The sequence below is a fragment of the Pristiophorus japonicus genome, chromosome 2 (assembly GCF_044704955.1).
Source record: "Pristiophorus japonicus isolate sPriJap1 chromosome 2, sPriJap1.hap1, whole genome shotgun sequence".
Taxonomy (NCBI): domain Eukaryota; kingdom Metazoa; phylum Chordata; class Chondrichthyes; family Pristiophoridae; genus Pristiophorus; species Pristiophorus japonicus.
The window spans coordinates 256,053,599-256,076,660 of NC_091978.1; positions in this window are offsets into that span (position 1 = coordinate 256,053,599).

Sequence of the window (23,062 nt, forward strand, 5' to 3'; positions counted from 1 at the left end):
ATAAAGGTGTAGCAGTTATAATGGGTGACTTTAATATGCACATAGATTGGGCTAGCCAAACTGGAAGCAATACGGTGGAGGAGGATTTCCTGGAGTGCATAAGGGATGGTTTTCTAGACCAATATGTCGAGGAACCAACTAGGGGAGAAGGCCATCTTACACTGGGTGTTGTGTAATGAGAGAGGATTAATTAGCAATCTCATTGTGCGAGGCCCCTTGGGGAAGAGTGACCATAATATGGTGGAATTCTGCATTAGGATGGAGAATGAAACAGTAAATTCAGAGACCATGGTCCAGAACTTAAAGAAGGGTAACTTTGAAGGTATGAGGCGTGAATTGGCTAGGATAGATTGGCGAATAATACTTAGGGGGTTGACTGTGGATGGGCAATGGCAGACATTTAGAGACCGCATGGATGAATTACAACAATTGTACATTCCTGTCTGGCGTAAAAATAAAAAAGGGAAGGTGGCTCAACCGTGGCTATCTAGGGAAATCAGGGATAGTATTAAAGCCAAGGAAGTGGCATACAAATTGGCCAGAAATAGCAGCGAACCTGGGGACTGGGAGAAATTTAGAACTCAGCAGAGGAGGACAAAGGGTTTGATTAGGGCAGGGAAAATGGAGTACGAGAAGAAGCTTGCAGGGAACATTAAGGCAGATTGCAAAAGTTTCTATAGGTATGTAAAGAGAAAAAGGTTAGTAAAGACAAACATAGGTCCCCTGCAGTCAGAATCAGGGGAAGTCATAACGGGGAACAAAGAAATGGCAGACCAATTGAACAAGTACTTTGGTTCGGTATTCACTAAGGAGGATACAAATAACCTTCCGGATATAAAAGGGGTCAGAGGGTCTAGTAAGGAGGGGGAACTGAGGGAAATCTTTATTAGTCGGGAAATTGTGTTGGGGAAATTGATGGGATTGAAGGTCGATAAATCCCCAGGGCCTGATGGACTGCATCCCAGAGTACTTAAGGAGGTGGCCTTGGAAATAGCGGATGCATTGACAGTCATTTTCCAACATTCCATTGACTCTGGATCAGTTCCTATCGAGTGGAGGGTAGCCAATGTAACCCCACTTTTTAAAAAAGGAGGGAGAGAGAAAACAGGGAATTATCGACCGGTCAGCCTGACCTCAGTAGTGGGTAAAATGATGGAATCAATTATTAAGGATGTCATAGCAGTGCATCTGGAAAATGGTGACATGATAGGTCCAAGTCAGCATGGATTTGTGAAAGGGAAATCATGCTTGACAAATCTTCTGGAATTTTTTGAGGATGTTTCCAGTAAAGTGGACAAAGGAGAACCAGTTGATGTGGTATATTTGGACTTTCAGAAGGCTTTCGACAAGGTCCCACACAAGAGATTAATGTGCAAAGTTAAAGCACATGGGATTGGGGGTAGTGTGCTGACGTGGATTGAGAACTGGTTGTCAGACAGGAAGCAAAGAGTAGGAGTAAATGGGTACTTTTCAGAATGGCAGGCAGTGACTAGTGGGGTGCCGCAAGGTTCTGTGCTGGGGCCCCAGCTGTTTACATTGTACATTAATGATTTAGACGAGGGGATTAAATGCAGTATCTCCAAATTTGCAGATGACACTAAGTTGGGTGGCAGTGTGAGCTGCGAGGAGGATGCTATTAGGCTGCAGAGTGACTTGGATAGGTTAGGTGAGTGGGCAAATGCATGGCAGATGAAGTATAATGTGGATAAATGTGAGGTTATCCACTTTGATGGTAAAAACAGAGAGACAGACTATTATCTGAATGGTGACAGATTAGGAAAAGGGAAGGTGCAACGAGACCTGGGTGTCATGGTACATCAGTCATTGAAGGTTAGCATGCAGGTACAGCAGGCAGTTAAGAAAGCAAATGGCATGTTGGCCTTCATAGCGAGGGGATTTGAATACAGGGGCAGGGAGGTATTGCTACAGTTGTACAGGGCCTTGTTGAGGCCACACCTGGAGTATTGTGTACAGTTTTGGTCTCCTAACTTGAGGAAGGACATTCTTGCTATTGAGGGAGTGCAGCGAAGATTCACCAGATTGATTCCCGGGATGGCGGGACTGACCTATCAAGAAAGACTGGATCAACTGGGCTTGTATTCACTGGAGTTCAGAAGAATGAGAGGGGACCTCATGGAAACGTTTAAAATTCTGATGGGTTTAGACAGGTTAGATGCAGGAAGAATGTTCCCAATGTTGGGGAAGTCAAGAACCAGGGGTCACAGTCTGAGGATAAGGGGTAAGCCATTTAGGACCGAGATGAGGAGAAACTTCTTCACCCAGGGAGTGGTGAACCTGTGGAATTCTCTACCACAGAAAGTAGTTGAGGCCAATTCACTAAATATATTCAAAAGGGAGTTAGATGAAGTCCTTACTACTCGGGGGATCAAGGGGTATGGTGAGAAAGCAGGAATGGGGTACTGAAGTTTCATGTTCAGCCATGAACTCATTGAATGGCGGTGCAGGCTAGAAGGGCTGAATGGCCTGCTCCTGCACCTATTTTCTATGTTTCTATGTTTCTATTGCAAAGTCTCTGTTTAAAGAATGGACTCAGTGGAGAATATTTTGTGGACTTAATGGGATTTTTTTCCTCCTTGCCTTTCCAAATGCAGATACATCAATGCTATCTGCTTCAACCACTCCATGTGGCAGTAAGTTCCACATTCTCACCACTCTCCGTGCAAACTAATTCCTCCTAAATTATTTATTTGATCTGTTAGTGACTATCTTATACTTATGCCGCTTTATTCTGAATTCACCCACAAGTGTAAACAATGGGGTTGATTTTGACTTTTGGGTGGAGCACACCTGTCAAGTCTGCCCTCAAAGAGGCCACTATGATTTTGAAGCCCTGGCCTCAATTGAATTTAGCAGATGAGATGCGGACATCAAACGTGCGTCAAGATACAGCTCGCCACTCTTTGGCCTAAGGAATGCCTGCTGGGACATGAGCAGAGACCCGCAGGTAGGTGCCCGGAGTGGGGAGGAGGGAAGGCGATGCTGAGGTGGGGCATGTCCAGGTTGGGAGCAGCCCAAAGTATTTTTGTAGAGCCGGGAGGAGCACTCATGCTCCTTCCGGCTACACAAAAAAAAATCTTTTTTTCTGGATATTTCCCGATCAGAACACCAGTACGGTAGCATAGTGGTTATGTTACTGGACTAGTAATCCAGAGGCCTGGACTAATAATCCAGAGGCACAAGTTCAGATCCCACCATGGCAGCTGTGGGATTTAAATTCAGTTAATTAAATAAATCTGGATTTAAAAATAAGCTAGTCTCAGTAATGGTGTCCATAAAACTAGCAGATTGTCGTAATGTCCTTTAGGTAAGGAAATCTGCTGTCCTTACCTGGTCTGGCCACTCAGTTGGAATAAAACGGTATGACAAAGTCAGCACTGTGGGAGTATCTTCACCACAAGGACTGCAATGGTTCAAAAAGGTGGTTTACCACCGTCTTCTCGAGGGCAATTAGGGATGGGCAATAAATACCGACCTTGTCAGCGACGCTCACATTCCATGAACAAATAAATAAAAAAAACATTGGTGGAGTATTGGCGTCACAAACTCTGCCCATAGGTTCCTTAAATTGCTTCATTTGGATCCTGAATTACCTGGGAAAGACCCCACTGCTTGCTTCAGGACAGCTCTTTGACCGCCCAGTGACAGGCTCCTGTGAAAGTTACAGCGGGCCAATTGTCGGAGTTCATGGGGTGATAAGACTGCCGACCTCATTTTTAGGCCCTTACCGCCCCGTTAATGCTGATTTTCCCAAATGAAATTCAGCCTAAGTTTCTCTACATCCATCATTGCCAACCCTTTTGTAATTTAAAAACCTGTATCTGGTCTTTTATTACACTTCGAAATTAACCCCAGAACTTTGTTTACACTTTTTATGGCCTTATCAACTTGTCTTGCTACTTCTTTTTTATTTATTCCTGAGATGTGGGCGTCGCTGGCAAGGCCAGCATTTATTGCCCATCCCTAATTTCCCTTGAGATGATGGTAATGAGCTGCCTTCTTGAACCGCTGCAATCCTTGCGGTGAAGGTACTCCCATAGTCCTGTAAAGGAGGGAGTTCCAGGATTTTGAAACAGTGACGATGAAGGAACAGCGATATATTTCCAATTCAATATGGTGTATAACTTGGAGAGGTTCTTACAGGTTCCCATGCACCTACTACCCTTGTCCTTCTAGGTGGTAGAGTTCACGGGTTTGGGAGGTGTTGCTGAAGAAGCCTTGGCGAGTTACTGCAGTGTAGATGGTACACACTGCAACCATGGTGCGCCGGTGGTGAAGGGAGTGACTGTTTAAGGTGATGGATGGGGTGCCAATCAAGCGGGTCGCTTTGTTCTGGATGGTGTCAAGCTTCTTGAATGTTGTTGGAGCTGCACTCATCCAGGCACGTGGAGAGTATTCCATCGCACTCCTGAGTTGTGCCTTGGAGATGATGGAAAGACCTTGAGGCGTCAGGAAGTGAGACACTTGCCGCAGAATACCCAACCTCTGACCTGCTCTTGTGTGGCTGGTCCTGTTAAGTTTCTGGTCAATGGTGACCCCCAGAATGTAGATGGTGAGGGATTCAGGAATGATATGGCCGTTGAACATCAAGGGATGGTGGTTAGACTCTCGCTTTTGGAGATAGTCATTGCCTGGCACTTGTGTGGAGCAATTTTATATCTGTATTCTGAGATCTCATTTCTCCTCTACCCCGTTTAGTTTTTTTTTATCTTTCAAGGAATAAGTGGCTTCCTTATTTTTCCTTGGCCCAGATTTTCCTCTCGGCGATGAAGAAACGGCTTTTGTCGTTCAGCTTGTGCTCATGTCCATGAGATTTTTTGCAGGCTTATAAGTGGGGATTCCTATGAATCTTGCATTTGATATAGTGTGCCGACCTCTACAGGGGACCTGTGGCAGCTGTGAGCAGGTCAAGCAGCAGGGAGTCTCTTAAACCAATCAGATTGAAGAATCCTTACTGAGACACACAGACACTGCAAACCAAGAAGTAAGAAACAAGAAATCTAAATGTCATTTAAATCATTGTACAGGAACCGAAATGAAGATTGGGCGATATCGATTAGATTAAGGGAGAGAGATAAAAGAGAAAAACAGAAAAACTAAAAAGAAATATTGTTTTTTTTAAATCTGCAACATTAATTTTCTTCTGAGTGGAATGAAACTCCACTCTTATAAAATTAATTTTTCAGGGCCAGGGAGGTTGTTCAGCAGTATTTATCACTTATGCCATTAAACACTCGCTTACTCCTGAATGCACTAGCTCTAACGTTTCCAGCCATTTTTAGTGTGGAATTAGTGAGTAATTACCTTAAGGTCACGCCTTTACAGTGATTTCAGTGCTGAGGCTATCAGTGAGGACTGCAACAATGCACTCTGTCGAGGAGCAGGGTATCTCTGATAGCAACTTCTGGATTTTCATGTTTAACTGTGCAAGTGCAGAAGCCAGAAGTTGCTGTCAAATTTTAATGGCGAGCTTCATTATTACAGGAAAATTTGGGTCTTTGTCTTTCTATATTTTGGGGCAGTGCTCCCCTTTATTAGCTATACCCCTCAGTTTTGTATCATTTGCAAATTTCGACACCATACGTCCAATTTCTGAGTTTAAACCATTTATGTATATGGTGAATAACAATGGTCTCAGCACAGATCCCAGGGCCCTCTGCACCAGTAAAATTTTCCATTTCATACACCGACCATTATTGTGCCTCCCTGAATGAGAATTATTTAGTGTCAGTTAATGCTGAACTATGGGCAGATTTGGGCTGTGGAGACACTGCCATCAGGAGCTTTTTCAGACTATTCCAATCTCATTTCAAGTAGCATCCTTACAATTAACACTTACCTTGTTCGTAACTGAATCCTGGATCAATTAACTCAGGCTCATTCTAAGACGATTCATGGAAGTACCTCATTTATATCACCTGGCCAATCTAAACCAGGAGTCATAAAGAAAATGGATGTTCATTTTCGCATGGCTCTTCCCCTCTCCATGCTAATTCACCATGCATTAAAATGGTTTTCCTGGTTCAGTAGCTTATAAAGAAATCACACAAAAAATTACAACTTTGAACCAAATCATACGTGTCTTGTTTTGAATATACGTTAGTTATTTTTAAATGTTACCAGTACAGTAAGAGAGGTAACAGAAGTGATGGATAAGAACTAGTTGCGTAGGGGAATGGATGGCACCATTCTGTTCACATTGCTTTTCACAATGATGAGCTTTGTCAGTGATCATCAGTCTCTTGAGCTGCTCAATGTGTTCACACTATCTCCTTCCCTTTGTCTCCAGAGATCAAAATGGTGATGGAAAAAGAGTTCCTCCCATTTAAAAAAAAATATTTGTGTAAATTACAAAGATGCTTTGTTCGGTTTTATTCCACATACAATTACTCTCATTGTTTATTCATGCTAGTCACTATGTTCTTATTGAGCTTTGTGAGAAATGCTTGCTCCTTTAATCAGTCATCTAGAGTCTTAGCATTTTATCCAGCAATGTGCAGTTGCCATCTATTTTACTTCAACTAATGTAGTTACATGCCAACAAGTGTGCAACTCATATTCATATAAAGACGCACAGAAGGCAGGCTGTGAGAATTACCAGTGTGTTTGATTCTTTAAAACTAACACTAGAGGTCACTCTTGTAACCTGAGAGACAAATCTCTCCTCTCCAATGTGCTCAGATGTACTTTCAAAACAGTGCTGACTTCAGAGGGGCACTCTTTATTATCCAATAACACAGAGACAAATATGGGCAGAAATCAAAGGTGGCATCAGCTGTAGCACCAGGCACAAATATTGTTACTCTCAACCCAAAGCTTAGGCCTTCCAGATGGGACTGTCTGTAATTAATTGCCAGTCAGTCATCACAGCCAAAAAAGACCTTCAAATGAGTCGTCATGTGTAGCTTCTGTAGTTAATTTTGCTGATGATAATTTCGGGAGGATTCCTGAAGGAATTATTTGAAAACATGAAACCATTTCAACAGCATGACTTACAGTTTGCTTTCCTTTCAAATTCAGAATACAACTGAGATGATGCAAATCTGAATTTCACATTTTTTTTGTCTGGGTGCTGTTTAATGTGGTTTACTTTCTAAACATTGACATATGGTAATGCAATCTTACTCCCACCGTCTGCGGGATGAAATATAAGATTTTACATAGCACAGAATATTAATCATCTGGGTTAAAAAGTGGACCCTTAAGATGAAAATTATTTTGTAATAGCCCTATATAGCTGCATTACAATTAATTTTTTTCAACTCATTAGTTCCTACAAAAGTCATGACTTAAATCCACAGTGGAAAGTTTAATGAATTCAATGCAGTAACTTTTTATTTCTGTGTTGCTTGAAGTCCAAGTTATCAATCACTATGTCCTTGCACTGCGTGTCAAAGATCAGAGCTGCTATCACATTTATTTTAAAAGGCACGAAACAATCCATGTGCGGGCTCCATTTTCGACTTTTGTAACAGGAGTCCGTGACTATTGTGGAATTTTGTTTTGGAGAAAATACTGCAGACAACTTTTTATTTAGATTTTTGTGCACTTTGTTTTGAAGCATAACATGATGAACTTTTAAAGTATAGGCATATTTACACTGGAAAGTTCTGATAGAAGGATTGCGGATAAGATCCTTTTATACAAAGTCAAATCTTTAAGGATAGGGTTTGTGATCATAGCCCCTTGATTTACAATTCAAGGGCCCTGAGGATCCCTGGCACTATGCTTTTTACATTCAGTCACATTGGGGTTATGCTACTGCCTGTAACCGATGACTATGTGATTATAATTCAAAACACATCTTTAGAAGTTTAAAGTCCACTTAATAAATGTTCAATAAATAAAAATCCTAGTAATATTTGAGGGAAGAACTCTAAAAATGTGATCAATTTATCTGGTTAGTTCTTTTTATTCATAAAGACAAATGTTGCATGATAAATCTATATATTTTACCAACAATGGTCTCTAAAACTGGAATCCATTTACAATCAATCTCAATAAGCATCGTCACTTATGAAAGGGCTACAAAAATACAAAATATGATTGTCACTGTGTGGAACGAGAAGATCCATCTTTTGAAGTATTTTGAAATACACAAATGCTTATGTTTCCCTCCTTGGCACCTGTAGTTGTTCACAATGCTGCGACCTTATAGAGATCTGTTTACTCCAGGTCAGCAGGCTTTAGCTGCAAGTAGATGGATTAATTTTCTGTTAACAAAATTCCATTCAGACATATTAAGTACACAAAAGAGAATTTTATAATGACAAGAGAAATTGCAAAACATACTCACACTGTAGCATCGGTGCCAAGAAATAAAGTAGTTTAAGAATTAATCAACACTGAAGAATGAAAAAACTGCACGGAGTGTTCTTCCTGTTGGCCAGTTAGGAACACGGTTACAGTGACCTGACAGATTGAAGAGGAAATATCCTTTTGATGACCGATCAGAGACTAAAATGTTTCCAAAATCTCTTTTTAACAAACTACTTGCTTTGTTTCCAGTAAAGTTAATCCTGGTGTTTGTCATTTATTTAGTCAAAGAAGGTACCTGCAATGAGTTACAAGGGAATGGCTTCCATTTTTCACAAGATCGAATATTTAAGTTTAACTCGAGAAATCACAAGGATATAGTGAAAAATGTTGGTATCCAGCAACTGCACTGTTCTTTTACTGCTGTGATGCTAGCATCTGCCCAATCGTGTGGAAGATTGCAGAGGTATGTCCTATCAAAAAAAAAACAGATCTAACCCGGCCAATTACCTCATCCTATTGACCTCCTCTCAGTCATCAATAAAGTGATAGAAGGAGTCATTTCCAGCAATAATGTCATCAAGAAACACCTACTCATGAATAACCTAATCGCAAATAACCTGCTCACAGAGGCTCAGTTTGAGTTCTGCCAGAATCACTCAGCTCCAGATCTCATCACAGGCTAGATACCAGATTTGGAAGCAAGCCCTGAGTACCAGAGAAACAATGACAGTAGTTGCCATCGACATCAAGACAGTGTTCGACCGAGTATGATACTTGGGAGCCCTCGCAAAACTGGGATCAATGAGGGTCAAAGGGAAAACCCTCCATTGGCTGATGACATACCCGACACAAAGAAAAATGCTTGTGGTTATTGAGAGGCCAATATTTACAGCGCAGAGCATCACTGTAGGAGTTCTCAGTGAAGTATCCTGGTCCCACCATCTTCATTACTGCCTTCCCACCATCATAATGTCAGGAATGGGGCTGTTCACTGATGATTCCAGAGTTCAGCTCCATTTGCAACATCTCTTTACCCTCCTTAATTTCATATCCCTTAAACCCTTACGTAACAAAAATCTATCAATTTCATTCTTAAAAGTGACAATTGACCCAGGATCCACAGCCTTTTTGTGAGTTCCAGATTTCCATTAATCTTTGTGTGAAAACGTGCTTCCTGATTTCACTTCAAAATGCCTTAGCTCTAATTTTAAGATTATGTTTTCTTATTCTGGATTGCCCCCAACAGAGGAAATTGTTTCTCTGTATCTATCTTATCGAATCCCTTTATCATTTTAAACACCTCGATTAGATCACCTCTTAACCATCTAAATTTAAGGGAGTGCAAGCTATATTTTAGCAAACTGTCCTCATAATTTAACCCTTTAATCCCTGATATAATTCTTGTGAAGTTTCACTGCAACTACACGTGGCTACAAGAACGGAGCTGAGGCTAGGAACTCCGCAACAAGTGGCCCTCCCCCCAATCTCTCAAATTTTAAACAACATCTGCAAGACTCAAGTCAGGAGTGTGATGGAGTACTCAACACTCATCTGGATGAGTGCAATTGCAACAGTACTCAAGAAGCTTGACACTATGCAGAACAGAGTAGTTTACTGGTTGGTGCTCCTGCCATTGGACTTAATAATATCTACTCCCTCCACCACTGCCGAACTGTAATTGCAGTATGTATATTCTACACGATGGCGAAAAGAAACTCATCAAGAAAACTTGACAAAGTGGATGCAGAGAGGATGTTTCCACTGGTGGGGGAGATTAGAACTAGAGGGCATGATCATAGAATAAGGGACCGTCCATTTAAAACAGAGATGAGGAGAAATTTCTTCTCTCAGAGGGTTGTAAATCTGTGGAATTTGCTGCCTCAGAGAGCTGTGGAAGCTGGGACATTAAATACATTTAAGACAGAGATAGACAGTTTCTTAAACGATAAGGGGATAAGGGGTTATGGGGAGTGGGCGGGGAAGTGGAGCTGAGTCCATGATCAGATCAGCCATGATCTTATTGAATGGTGGAGCAGACTCGAGGGGCCATATGACCTACTCCTGCTCCTATTTCTTATGTTTTATGTTCTTATTACTAGGATACCACTGCCCTTCCTATGCCTTTACCATCGGGCGGGACAAAAGCAACAATGTCATACAAACAGCATCAGCTCTAAGTTCCCCTCCAAGTCACACATCATCCTGACTTGGACATTTAAGGCCATTCCTTTTTTGCTGCTATGTAAATATTCGGAAATTCCCGACCCAACACCACTGTGAGAACAAAATTACCTTAATGACTTGCAGAATTTCAGGGAGAAAGCTCACCATCAGGCGACTTGAGGTGGACAATAAATGGATCCTTTCCAGCGTCACCCACATCCCAAGAACAAATTAAGAAAAATCATCTCACGGGCCGAGTTAGACAAGTTACAACTCTCAGGCAGAATGAAAATGCCACCTTGGTTATCTTTTTCATAATCTTTAAGTCCACATATATATTAAAGTTGATATAATACAGGCAATGGCATGGTCCCTGTACAAGGATGACATTCAAACAAGGTCCCATCTGCCAGTTCAAGTGGACATTAAAGATTTCATAGCACGATTCGAAGAAGAGCAGGCAGTTCTGGTGTTTTGGACAATATTCTTCCCTCAACCAACACCGGCACACATGGATCATGCATCTCATGACTGTAGAAAGTTGCTGGTGCAGAATTGTTGCAATGTTTGCCTACATAACTGCACTGCACAAAGTAACTGTGTAAAGCACTTTGTGACATTTTTATGTGAAAGGCGACACCCCCATCCTGTCGGATCTCCCCTCAAGACCCTTTCCGATCTCCCCTCGGAGCTCCAATCTTCTCCTGAACCCATCATCCGATCTCCCCCCACCCTCACACCCCCTCCACCTTTGGACTCCAATCTTCTCCCAACCCCAGCCTCTGATCTTGTCTCTAGAATCCAATCTACCTTGAGGCCTCCAGCCTTGCTGATTCCTCCCTCCCTCCTCTCTGCTCCCAACTGGGACTTGGTGCCATCTAGCGATCTGCCTGGCTGCGGCTGGGAAATGGAGACAACAAATGTTATTTAGATCCTGCCATTAAATTCGGCAAGACCTGAGAGAAAGCAATCTTAAAGTTATCCTGACTTCAGAACTGCTCCACCGCGCTCTCTCCCCATCTCCGAGATATGCTTGGGGCTTTTACCTCTGGAACATGGATTATAAGACACATGAATTGATCAGGTCAGTCAGGATGGGATACCTAGAATCATAGAATCATAGAAATTTATAGCACAGAAGGAAGCCATTCAGCCCATCATGTCCATGCCTGCTGACAAAAAGCTATCCAGCCTATACCCACTTTCCAGTTCTTGGTCCATAGATTTGTAAGTTATGGCACTTCAAGTGCATATCCAAGTACTTTTTAAATGCAATGAGGGTGTCAGGATCTACCACCCTTTCAGACAGTTAGTTCCAGACCCCCACCACCCTCTGGGTGAAAATATTTCTCCTCAAATCCCCTCTAAACCTCCTACCACTTACTTTAAATCTATGCCCCCTGTTTATTGACCTCTCTGCTAAGGGGAATATGTCCTTCCTATCCACTCCCTCATAATGTTATACACCCCTTAGCCTCCTCTGTTTCAAAGAAAACAACCCCAGCCTATCCAATCTTTCCTTATAGATAAAATTCTCCAGTCCAGGCAACATCCTCATAAATCTTCTCTGTACCCTTTCTAGTCCAATCACATAATTCCTGTAATGTGGTGACCAGAACTACATGCAGTACTCTAGCTGTGGCCTAACTAGTGTTTTATACAGTTCAAGCATGTCGTCCCTGTTCTTATATTCTATGCCTCGGCCAATAAAGGTAAGTATTCTGTATGCATTCTTAACCACCTTATCTACCTGCCCTGCTGCCTTCAGGGATCTGTGGACATGCACTCCCTCTGTTCCGCTACACGTGTATTCACAAGCAAGTACTTTTTGTATAAACCACAATAAATATTTCACCCCCACTCATAGGATTATGATGGAATATTATTGTGAATCATAGTGAATGAATTTCCATGGTGGTTCTCCTGCACGTCCAATGTAACTTCAGCAGGAGCCCTGCGGACACCCTAGTAAAACATTATGAATGTCATTTCCGTAGTTTCATAAGGGTTTTCCCAGGTGTTCTGCCATAGTTCAGGTGGATAAGCTGGAGAACTCCCATGGAAATTCATCCCATGCTGTTTTTGACAGGCAGAAGCATTTAGGAATTGTAGAACACCAGCAATGGATTCTTTATTTCTGCTCTAGACAAACAGTTGTGTCCAACTTTATTTGAGCCTTCTACACACCGATCTTATTCTCTCTTTCTATTGTTTTTCCATATTCTTAAAAAAAAGAAAATGTCTAAAAACGAATAGGATGCTAATGGGCTATTTCTCACAATTGTGAGGTAGGGGTGGAAGGGGTGGAAGGGTGAAAATAAGATCCATTTAAGTAAGAATGGGTAAATGTGCAGACCTATAGTTGGTCTTTATGGTAAAACACATGACAGGGCATCTAAAGTAGGCAGCCTTTCAGTCTTTGTAAAAATTATTTGAATATTCTTCTAAGTAATTGCTTATTGGATGCATGACCCAATGGGGATATAAACGTCCACTACTGCAAAATGTATTTTAAGCAACTCTTAGCACTCAAGGTATTTCCCTTGACACCCATGTAGAGAGGGTCAGATCGGTTACTTGATGTTCAGGCCTATCCTTCTTAGTGACTTCACTGATTGAGTTGGAGATGGAAAAGGTTGCTAACTTGGACATTAGCCCAGGTTTGTATATATATATATGCCAGTAACACTTATGTTCAATATATGAGAGATAAAGAAGAACACAAAATGTAGGAATGAGAAAAAAGTATTCAGCATGTCTAGCTCACTCTGTCATTGAGGTCTGTTTCAGAACTCGATCTGACCACTTTTTAATATTCATTTTCCTACCCTAACACATATCCCTCTCTACTCCTTGCTGAATCAGGAACTGACTAAATGCCTGTTTGACTACCCCTATGAAGTCAGTATTTACTGCACTAGGTGGCAGCCTGTTCCACAAGTTGACCACTGTTAGCTTGAAGAATTGGGCCCATAGTGTTACATTAAAAGAAAAATTACATAAAAGCAAAATCCAAGATTTCAATAACAAACTGAGTTATTCTGAATAGCCAGGGGCTTTTAAGAGTTATTGTTGCTGCAAAGATAGTGGTTGACATTTTTGATGACATTTTAAAATAAGTTGAACTTTGTTAAAAAAAAATGAAGGTAATTAAATGTAGCACAGTGTGGAATAATTGCATCCAATGTAAATAAATGTTAAAATAAAAAAAGAGAAATGGTTTCCCAATGTATCCTTTACAGTACTCTAAAACATATATTTCTTTTAAATATAATACATCACCTTACAAAGATAGCCAAAATTCAGTCAACATGTCGCTACAGTAGGTAATGCAGAGGTCCAATGATTTATTTAGACCATTAAAAGTAAACTAAAAACTGTTGCAGTTCATTTATCTTCCTGCTGCCTTTCCAGAAATGCTTTTCAAAAATAAACATTGTGTCTACAGTTCCTGTGGCAAGGTGCTGTGCGGAGGAGCACAAAAAAAGAACAGCAGACAGCAAGCAGACATTAACTCTGAATAGCTCCATCAGCACCACTCCAACAATCCTGGGAAATAAACCCATTTGGAGTTATCAAGCTCAATAGATTCTTCACATAAAGTAAACTTCTCTTGTAATTTGTGCTGAATGAGTATCGTAAAACTGTTAACCTCTTTTTTTGGACCTGCAGAGATTTGGAGAAGGTAGTTTTTCAGTAGTATTGTGAGTTCAGCAAATTAATCGATATTGTTCAAGGAAAGCTGCTTAAAGCAGATAAAATACCATTTACGATTAAATTATATCCACATGAAAACCTTATTTATTGGCTGCATTATAAAATCTATGGGTAAAATTGTCCATAAGTATCCCGTCTATGCTTTCCTTATGTTTGGATTTGTGGAGGTCCTGAAGAGTTGTCATATCATCAATACCAAATTCACTCTGTAATTTAATATAACAGTCAACACAGTGCTCTTCAACTACTAGTGGCTGCCTTTCACACATTTTGAAAATGTTCAATTAATTGAACTAATGATTGTTGCAGTTTGAGCTTTCTTAACACTTCTGCCCCATGCTGTTAGAAACTAAAGATGCCTAAAAATGTATATGGTTACGCGATTAAAACTGTGACACGAAAAATGGTTATGTTCGAATTGTAGACGAAAAGTCTCCTTGGAAGAGATGGATGCTTAGAAATGCAAATTCTTGGTTTCCTGTGGATGGTATGGCTTCTTTGTACTATCATCATCATAGGCAGTCCCTCGGAATCGAGGAAGATTTTCTTCCACTCTTAACATGAGTTCTTAGGTGGCCGTACAGTCCAATATGAGAACTACAGTCTCTTGTCACAGGTGGGACAAATAGTCGTTGAGGGAAGGAGTGGGTGGAACTGGTTTGCCGCATGCCCTTTCCACTGCCTACGCTTGATTTCTGCATGCTCTTGGCGACGAGACTCGAGGAGCTCAGCGCCCTCCCGGATGCACTTCATCCACTTAGCGCAGCCTTTGGCCAGGGACTCCGAGATGTCAGTTGGGATGTCGCACTTTATCAGGGAGGCTTTGAGGGTATCCTTGTTACGCTTCCGCTGCCCACCTTTGGCTTGTTTGCCGTGAAGAAGTTCTGAGTAGAGCGCTTGCTTTGGGAGTCTCGTGTCTGGCATGCGAACTATGTGGCCTGCCCAGCAGAGCTGATCAAGTATGGTCAGTGCTTCAATGCTGGGGATGTTGGCCTGGACGAGGACCCTAACGCTGGTGCATCTGTACTCCCAGGGGATTTGTAGGATCTTGCAGAGACATTGTTGGTGTTATTTCTCCAGTGACTTCAGGTGTCTGCTGTACATGGTCCATGTTTCTGAGCCATACAGGAGGACTGGTATTGCTACAGCCTTGTAGACTATGAGCTTGGTGACAGTTTTGAGGGCCTGGTCTTCAAACACTCTTTTCCTCAGATGGCCGAAGGCTGCACTGGCACACTGGAGGCGGTGTTGGATCTCATCAACAATGCCTGCTCTTGTTGATAGGAGGCTCCCGAAATAAGGGAAGTGGTCCACCTTGTCCAGGGCCGCGCTGTGGATCTTGATGACTGTGGGCAGTGCTGTGTGGCGAGGACAGGCTAGTGGAGGACCTTTGTCTTACGGCTGTTTAGCGTAAGGCCCATGCTTTCGTACGCCTCAGTAAATACGTCGACTATGTCCTGGAGTTCAGCCTCTGTGTGTGCGCAGATGCAAGCGTCGTCTGCATACTGTAGCTCGATGACAGAGGTTGGGGTGGTCTTGGATCTGGCCTGGAGATGCCGAAGGTTGAACAGGTTCCCACTGGTTCTGTAGTTTAGTTCCACTCCAGCGGGGGGCTTGTCGACTGTGAGGTGGAGCATGGCAGCGAGGAATATTGAGAAAAGGGTTGGGGCAATGACATAGCCCTGTTTGACCCCTGTCCGGACGTGGATGGGGTCTGTGATGGATCCGTTGGTAAGGATCATGGGCTGCATGTCATCATGGAGCAGGAGGAGGATAGCGACAATCTCCCTGTTGCTAAGTGATTATCTGTTGTTTTTAATTTAAGACTTGAACCTTGTTAATGTATTTTATGTATAATGCGAAGGTAGGATTTGAAATTAGCTGAACAGAACTGCTTGCGAAGATAATGGAAGGAAGTTGGTAGGATTTAGCGTAACACACGGCAGATTGCTACGTCATAAAGGAGGTAACACTCTGAAGCGAACTGGTTCCTGGCTTGGGCCTCATGAGATCAAAGAAGGATACGGAAAAAAGAGATAAGACACAAATTCCACAGGAAGGAAACCCTGGGAAAGTGTAAACAAAGAAAGACATGTGGCCAAAATCATACGACATCTTTCGGAAGGGTTCTTAATTCAGAATCGAAACAAAGAACTTGATAGCAAGTTTTTAGGGAAACCTTCATAAGTCAAAAGGTCTTGTCAATATCCCGGTTCAGGCGCACCTTTAAAAATAGAATAAAAGTGACCTCTCGAAAACTTGTGCTCACAGATGGGAGAGAGAGAGAGAGAGAAGGAGGCTCGAGATGAAAGGAAGAGAATTTCTCATGTGTGTCAACTGTCTGTCCGATCAGATCGGTATCAAATATTTGTCACGGTCATATGTGTTTGCTGTATAACTAATGTGTTATTATCTGACTTAAACTCTGATTAAACACAATATTCCCAACATATTGGTTTGAACTCGAACCTGATTAAAGTGACCAGAGGTAGCTTTAAACTTGGCTATTTCAAACAGTGCTCATAAATAAAAAGGTCGTTTCCATCGAATCATAGATGGAGTATAATGTAGGAAAGTGTGAGGTTATCCACTTTGGCAGGAACAATAAAAAATAAAATTATTATTTAAATGGAAAGAGATTACAAACTGCTGCAGTACAGATGGACCTGGGGGTCCTTGTGCATGAAACATAATGGGCCCAAGTTTCCACACGATAAAAAACGGGCGCCCCTCTGAGCTGTGTGCCCGTTTTTCGCGCCTAAAACGGCGCCGGAAAAAAAACACGCGATTCTGGAGCGCCCTGCAGCTCCTTGTCTGTTTGGCGCGACGCCCAGGGGGGCGGAGCCTACACTCGCGCCGATTTTGTAAGTGGGAGGGGGCGGGTACCATTTAAATTAGTTTTTTTCCTGCCGACAACGCTGTGCGTTGGAGCATTCGCGCACGCGCAGTGTGAAGGAAACATTGGCACTCGGCCATTTTTGTAGTTCTTTGTAGCTGTTACATTTTTGAACATTTTTTAATAAAAGCACATTGCCATCAGCACATCAGCACTGAGAAGGCTGCAGGAAGCCTCAGAAAGTTGAGGCAGCCGTTTTCCTCCCCCTCCCCGCCCGCCGTCGGGAACAAACGGCTGCCTCCTCCCCCCCCCCGCGGGAATGAATGGCTTTCTCCTCCCCCCCCCCGCGGGAACTAACAGCTTTCTCCTCCCCCCCCCGCGGGAATGAACGTCTTTCTCCTTCCCCCCCCCGCGGGAACGAACGGCTTTCTCCTCCCCCCCCCGCGGGAATGAACGTCTTTCTCCTTCCCCCCCCCGCGGGAACGAACGGCTTTCTCCTCCCCCCCCCGCGGGAATGAACGTCTTTCTCCTTCCCCCCCCCGCGGGAACTAACAGCTTTCTCCTCCCCCCCCCGCGGGAATGAACGTCTTTCTCCTTCCCCCCCCCGCGGGAACGAACGGCTTTCTCCTCCCCCCCCCGCGGGAATGAACGGCTTTCTCCTCCCCCCCCCCCGCGGGAATGAATGGCTTTCTCCTCCCCCCACCCCCGCGGGAATGAACGGCTTTCTCCTTCCCCCCCCCGCGGGAATGAACGTCTTTCTCCTTCCCCCCCCCCCGCGGGAATGAATGGCTTTCTCCTCCCCCCACCCCCGCGGGAATGAATGGCTTTCTCCTCCCCCCACCCCCGCGGGAATGAACGTCTTTCTCCTTCCCCCCCCCCCGCGGGAATGAACGTCTTTCTCCTCCCCGCCCACCATCGGGAACAAACGTCTGCCTCCTCCCCCCCCCGCGGGAATGAACGGCTTTCTCCTCCCCCCCCCGCGGGAACGAACGGCTTTCTCCTCCCCCCCCGCGGGAACGAACGCCTGCAGCATTCTCCCTGGCTGAAGCACTTTCACACAGGTAGGAAGGTGGTTTATTTCATCTTTTCTTTGCTTATAAATGTTTATTCAGGTTGCATTTATTTGTATAATATTTGTATAAGTATAAATAAGGATTTATTATAGAATTTAATGACTTCCCTTCCCCCCCCCTCCCCCCCCACCTCATTCTGGACGACTAATTTGTAACCTGCGCCTGATTTTTTAATGTGTAGACAAGGTTTTTTCAGTTCTACAAAAATCTTCACTTGCCCCATTCTAAGTTAGTTTGGAGTACATTTTCACTGTGGAAACTTTGAAATCAGGCGTCAGTGGCCAGACACGCCCCCTTTTGAAGAAAAAATTCTGTTCCAAAGTGGAACTGTTCTACCTGACTAGAACTGCAGAAAGAAAAATGTGGAGAATTGCGATTTCTAAGATAGTCCGTTCTCCTCCAGTTGCTCCTAAAAATCAGGCGCAAATCATCTGGAAACTTGGGCCCAATAAGTTAGTATGCGGGTGCAGCAAGTAATCCAGAAGGCAAATGGAATGTTGGTCTTTATTGCTAAGGGAGTATAAAAGCAGAGAAGTCCTGCTACAACTGTACAGGGCCCTGGTGAGACCACACCGAGAGTACTGCATACAGTTTTGGTCTCCATATTTAAGGAGGGATATACTTGCGTTGGAGGCAGTTCAGAGAATGTTCACTGGGTTGATTCCTGAAATGAAAGGGTTGACTTATGAAGAATGGTTGAGCAGGTTGGACCTATAATTGAAGTTTAGAAGGATGAGAGTTGATCTTATTGAAACAAATAAGATACTGAGGGGGCTCGACAAAGTAGATGCACAGAAGATGTTTCCACTCGTGGGGGAATCTGGAACTAGGGGGCATAGTTTAAGAATAAGAATAGAACTGAGATGAAGAGGAATTTCTTCGCTCAAAGGGTCATGAATCTGTGGAATTCTCTGCTCCAGAGAGCTGTGAAGGCTGGGTCATTGAATATATTTAAGGTGGAGATGGACAGATTTTTGAACAATAAGGAAGTGAAGGGTTACATAGAAACATAGAAACATAATAGAAAATAGCCCTTCGAGCCTGCGCCACCATTTAATAAGATCATGGCTGATCATTCATCTCAGTACCCCTTTCCTGCTTTCTCTCCCTACCCCTTGATCCCTTGAGCCATAAGGGCCATATTTAACTCCCTCTTGAATATATCCAATGAACTGGTATCAGCAACTCCATGCGGTAGGGAATTCCACAGGTTAACAACTCTCTGAGTGAAGAAGTTTCTCCTCAACTCAGTCCTAAATGACTTACACCTTAACCTTAGACTGTGTCTCTGGTTCTGGACTTCTCAACATCGGGAACATTCTTCCTGCATCTAACCTGTCCAGTCCCGTCAGAATTTTATATGTTTCTATGAGATCCCCTCTCATCCTTCTAAACTCCAGTGAATAAAGGCCCAATTTCTACTCATATGTCAGTCCAGCCATCCCAGGAATCAGTCTGGTGAACCTTCGCTGCACTCCCTCAATAGCAAGAATGTCCTTCCTCAGATTAGGGGACCAAAACTGAACACAATATTCCAGGTGAGGCCTCACTAAGGCCCTGTACAACTGCAGTAAGACCTCCCTGCTCCTATACTCAAAACCCCTAGCTATGAAGGCCAACTTACCATTTGCCTTCTTCACCGCCTGCTGTACCTGCATGCCAACTTTCAATGACTGATGCACCATGACACCCAGGTCTCGTTACATCTCCCCTTTTCCTAATCTACCGCCATTCAGATAATATTCTGCCTTCGTGTTTTTTCCCCCAAAGTGGATAACCTCACATTTATCCACATTATACTGCATCTGCCATGCATTTGCCCACTTACCTAGCCTGCAGCCTCTTAGCGTCCTCCTCACAGCTCACACCGCCAACCAGTTTAGTATCATCTGCAACTTGGAGATATTACACTCAAATCCTTCATCCGAATCATTAACGTACATTGTAAATAGCTGGGGTCCCAGCACTGAGCCCTGCGGCACCCCACTAGTCACTGCCTGCCATTCTGAAAAGTACCCATTTATCCAGAATCTCTGCTTCCTGCCTGCCAACCAGTTCTCTATCCATGACAGTACATTACCCCCAATACCATGTGCTTTAATTTTGCACACCAATCTCTTGTGTGGGACTTTGTCAAAAACCTTTTGAAAGTCCAAATACACCACGTCCATTGGTTCTCCCTTGTCCACTCTGCTAGTTACATCCTCAAAAAATTCCACATTTGTCGAGCATGATTTCCCTTTCATAAATGCATGCTGACTTGGACCGATCCTGTCACTGCTTTCCAAAGGCGCTGTTATTTCATCTTTAATAATTGATTCAAACATTTTCCCCACTACTGATGTCAGGCTAACCGGTCTATAATTACCGGTTTTCTCTCTCCTTCCTCTTTTAAAAAATGGTGTTACATTAGCTACCCTCCAGTCCATAGGAACTGATCCAGAGTTGATAGACTGTTGGAAAATGATCACCAATGCATCCACTATTTCTAGGGCCACTTCCTTAAGTACTCTGGGATGCAGACTATCAGGCCCTGGTGATTTATTGGCCTTCAATCCCATCAATTTCCCTAACACAATTTCCCTCCTAATAAGGATATCCTTCAGTTCCTGCTTCTCACTAGACCCTCGGTCCCCTAGTACATCCGGAAGATTATTTGTGTCTTCCTTCGTAAAGATAGAACCAAAGTATTTGTTCAACTGGTCTGCCATTTCTTTGTTCCCCATCATAAATTCACCTGAATCTGACTGCAAGGGACCTATGTTTGTCTTCACTAATCTTTTCCTCTTCACATATCTATAGAAGCTTTTGTAGTCAGTTTTTATGTTCCCGGCAAGCTTCCTCTCATACTCTATTTTCCCCCTCCTAATTAAACCCTTTGTCCTCCCCTGATGAATTATAAATTTCTCCCAGTCCTCAGGTTTGCTGCTTTTTCTGGCCAATTTATATGCCTCTTCCTTGGATTTAACAGTATCCTTAATTTCCCTTGTTAGTCACGGTTGAGCCACCTTCCCCGTTTTATTTTTACTCCAGACAGGGATGTACAATTGTTGAAGTTCATCCATGTGATCTTTAAATGTTTGCCATTGCTTATCCACCGTCTACCCTTTAAGGATCATTTGCCAGTCTATTCTAGCCAATTCACGCCTCATACCATCGAAGTTACCTTTCCTTAATTCAGGACCCTAGTCTCTGAATTAACTGTGTCACTCCATCTTAATAAAGAATTCTTCCATATTCTGGTCACTCTTCCCCAAGGGGCCTCGCACAACAAGATTGCTAATTAGTCCTTTCTCATTACACGTCACCCAGCCTAGGATAGCTAGCTCTCCAGTTGGTTCCTCGACATATTGGTCCAGAAAACCATCCCTAATACACTCCAGGAAATTCTACTCCACCGTATTGATACCAGTTTGGTTAGCCCAATCTATATGTAGAGCAAAGGGTTGTGGGGAGTGGGCAGGAAAGTGGAGCTGAGCCCAAGATCAGATCAGCCATGATCTTACTAAATGGTGGAGCTGGCCCGAGCGGCCAAATGGCCTACTCCTACTCCTATTTCTTATGTTCTTATGTTCTTATGTTCTTATGTTTATCATAGAATCATAGAATCATAGAAAGTTACAGCACGCAAAGAGTTCATACGGAACATTGTGTCTGTGCCAGCCGGCAAAGAGCTTTCCAGCCTAATCCCACTTTCCAGCTCTTGGTCCGTAGCATTGTAGATTACAGCACTTCAAGTGCATATCCAAGTACTTTTTAAATATGCTGAGGATTTCTGCCTCTACCACCCTTTCAGGCCGTGAGCTCCAGACTTCCACCATCCTTTCGATGAAAAAGTTTCCCCTCAAATCCCCTCTAAACCTCCTACCAATTACTTTATATCTATGCTCCCTGGTTGTTGACCCCTCTTCATAGCCACTGTAACTAGGCCCCTCATAATTGTATACACCTCAATTAGGTCTCCCCTCAGTCTGCTCTGTTCCAAAGAAAACAACCTCAGCCTATTCAATCTTTCCTCATAGCTAAAATTCTCCAGTCCAGGCAACATCCTCGTAAATCTCTTCTGTAGCCGCTCTATTACAATCATATCTTTCCTATAATGTGGTGACCAGAACTGCACACAGTGCTCTAGCTGTGGCCTAACTACAGTTAGAAACATACATAGAAACATGGAAAATAGGTGCAGGAGTAGGCCATTCGGCCCTTTGAGCCTGCACCGCCATTCAATGAGTTCATGGCTGAACATGCAACTTCAGTACCCCATTCCTGCTTTCTCGCCATACCCCTTGATCCCCCTAGTAGTAAGGACTACATCTAACTCCTTTTTGAATATATTTAGTGAATTGGCCTCAACAACTTTCTATGGTAGAGAATTCCACAGGTTCACCATACTCTGGGTGAAGAAGTTTCTCCTCATCTTGGTCCTAAATGGCTTACCCCTTATCCTTAGACTGTGACCCCTGGTTCTGGACTTCCCCAACATTGGGAACATTCTTCCTGCATCTAACCTGTCGAAACCCGTCAGAATTTTAAATGCTTCAATGAGATCCCCTCTCATTCTTCTGAACTCCAGTGAATACAAGCCCAGTTGATCCAGTCTTTCTTGATATGTCAGTCCCGCCATCCCAGGAATCAGTCTGGTGAACCTTCGCTGCACTCTCTCAATAGCAAGAATGTCCTTCCTCAAGTTAGGAGACCAAAACTATACACAATACTCCAGGTGTGGCCTCACCAAGGCCCTATACAACTGTAGTAACACCTCCCTCCCCTGTACTCAAATCCCCTTGCTATGAAGACCAACATGCTATTTGCTTTCTTAACTGCCTGCTGTAACTGCATGCCAACCTTCAATGACTGATGTACCATGACACCCAGGTCTCGTTGCACCTCCCCTTTTCCTAATCTGTCACCATTCAGATAATAGTCTGTCTCTCTGTTTTTACCACCAAAGTGGATAACCTCACATTTATCCACATTATACTTCATCTGCCATGCA